Consider the following 2970-nt stretch of genomic DNA (forward strand, 5'->3'; position numbering starts at 1 on the left):
AAGGAAGGAAGGAAGGAAGGAAGGAAGGAAGAACAAAGGAAGGAAGGAAGGAAGGAAGGAAGGAAGGAAGGAAGGAAGGAAGGAAGGAAGGAAGGAAGGAAGGAAGGAAGGAAGAAAATCACAGGACTCAAATAACTGGGAAAAAATCCTCCCTTTTCTATTCTGCTGACTTTGTACAATTATAACAAAAAGAAATAAATATATGGACTTCCCCCAGTCCCTCCTAACAGAACTCCTAACATTCTTAAAAAATTTTTACTTTTTTTTGAGAAATGGAACTTTCTTTTTTTATTCATAATAAGACTCTTCCACCCAAACTAAGTTTAGTCTAATGAGCTGACTCAGTATGTGGCCCACTATATGACTATGTAATTGAATGGTCACCAGGAAACTGAAACCGATGAAGCAGTGGGACATTTTAGGTGTAGCTTTTGATAATGTGTGAAAATGACTGGAAACTGGAATATAAATACTTTTGTCCAGGGAGCAGAGAGTTTCCAGGTTGGTAGAGTAACTGATGTGCAAAGGTGAAAAGCCCAGAGGCCATCAGAGCCCTGTGCCCCACACACCTCCACCCCTTGCCTGGTGTTACTTTCATTTCATTCTTTCTGTAGCATATCCTTTATGGAAAGTAGAAAACATGAATGGAGAGTTGTCTCAGTTTTCTGGAGCAGTCAAACCTGAGCATGGGGTCCCTCAAATTTATAGCTGGCAGGACAAAGATGTGGATTGCCTAGGAAACTCATTTCCAGCTGGGAGTAGGTGCCATCATGGGACTCTAACATGAACCTTGATCAGTAGGGTCTGCATCAGTTCTGTATAGTTTCTGTCAGAACTCAACTGAATTGTTGGACATCCAGTTGCTGGGAAAGAAGTATTGTGGATAGAACTCATACTAAGTATCAGAAATGGTATTAGAAATCATACAACTATCTCTGGTCTTCCAATGTAATTTTATAGAATAGAGCGAAGTCTCTCCATGAGCCCCAAGCACTCTCAGGCCCTTAAAATCCTACCCCTTCACAATTTCCCATTGAGAATGAACCATACCGGCAACTCTCCCAGACAACTCCCAGTAGAAACTAATTTTAAAATTGCTTTAAATTGGAAGTTCTTGTCTACCCATAATGTCTGTGAATTCCATTATCTTGCAGAGTAGAGTTAGTCCCTTGATTCAGCTCAGCATCCTTTCAAATTGGGTCTCTTTGCAGCTTGCAGGAAGAAAAAAAAAAAAAAAAAAAAAGAATACAGCCCGCGGCAGTACCTGTATCCTTCATTACTGGGAAAATCAGNCCCGCGGCAGTACCTGTATCCTTCATTACTGGGAAAATCAGTGAGATTGCTGCCATAGCAGATTCAATTAGTCTCTTGGCTCAAGACCTTGCTTTTCTGTAGGTTTTATCCAGGGAAAGGAGGAAAGAGAAAGTACCTTAATTTCTCAATGACTCCAGGTTTTGCTCTTAGTTTCAACATCTTATTTATATCTCTGTCATGGCTCTTAGCCTTTCAGGACTTCATTTTGCCTCTTCCATATGTATCTTCCTACCCTATTTAAATTTCAAGGGTCTTAAAACAGGCTTATTGTGCTGCGTGTTAGACTCAAGTAGGTAGTAATAAAACAAAATTAATAACTTGTGTGAACATATCTTGAGTATTTTCCATGTCCAATAATCACATCTCTGATTCCCTCCATATAGCTAAATAGACTGCCATTTATTTCATTCCTAATATTAATTACAGAGTTATCATCATCACATCCATAAATTAATAGTTTAATCCCATAAGGCTACACCCAATTCAGATGCCACTCACAAGTCTCTGAATAATTAGAATTTTTGATTGATCATCTAGTAATTCTGGAGGTTCTCATAACTTTCTCCTCATGGCTGATAATTTGCTCTATTAATTCATACAGCCTATGAAAACATTTGACTTATGATTTACTATGATGGATCAACATGGATGCAACTGAATGGAAGAGCTGCATAGAGCACAGTACAGTTTGTGAGGAAGAGTTGTAGGATTCCCGAAGCTTGTATGCCCTCTTCAGAGAGTACAACTCTCCCAGAACCTTGATGGCTTCAACAGCCACAAGTTTGTCAAATCTCATTGCACCAGAATTTACATAGAGAAGCTGAAGAGGTTTGTCAGCCATTAAGAGCAGGCCCCGGAGGCCCAGAGTTCAGCTCTTAGCAAGTGGCTCATAACCATTTGTAACTTCAATCCAAGGGGATCTGCTGACCTCATATGGCCTCTGCAGGCACCTGTCACACATGTGGCACACAGCTATATATTCAGATAAAATGACCATACATATAAAATAAAAAAATAAAAAATTATGTAAATTTGTATGGAGCTTGAATCTCAATATCCATTTTTTCTAAAGTTGGTGGATGATGCTGAATATTTTAAGCATATAACTACTTGGTTTCTCTGGTGACAAGCTACATCCCTAGTCTGAATAATGGTACCATCCCAGTCACATTAGACAAACTCAGGTCACATTAAATTCTTATTATGAGTAATAAAACACATCAAGAGGATGCAAGAATTTAAATATTCTATATCCCAAACAATTTGAACAAAGATACCCCGACTACCTTTATTATTAATCACATCACAAAATTTAGGAGTTATGTGTCCAGAGCTAAGAATAAAGACCAAATATATTTCTTATCCCATCATAGAATGTGAATAAGAAATGGGCCAGTGATTGGGTATATATTACTGGGACAGTGATGCTTATCTTGAAGGATCCTGCTGAGCAATAAATAATACTAAAATAGGAGAACACTGACGACTCAGTTATGGGTCTTTGAAAATGCTCCTCCCAAAGAGTAAAGAGTTTCCCCTCTGGTTTACTGAACACTCAAGCTTTAATTTGGCCTCTGAGGTGTATGACGTCATGATTATTTACGTGTTGGTTTATTATTATTAGTTGAGGTCTCCAAGCAGCCCTCAGCTCCCTTT

The sequence above is a fragment of the Mus caroli genome, chromosome 15 (genome assembly GCF_900094665.2).
Source record: "Mus caroli chromosome 15, CAROLI_EIJ_v1.1, whole genome shotgun sequence".
Lineage (NCBI taxonomy): Eukaryota > Metazoa > Chordata > Mammalia > Rodentia > Muridae > Mus > Mus caroli.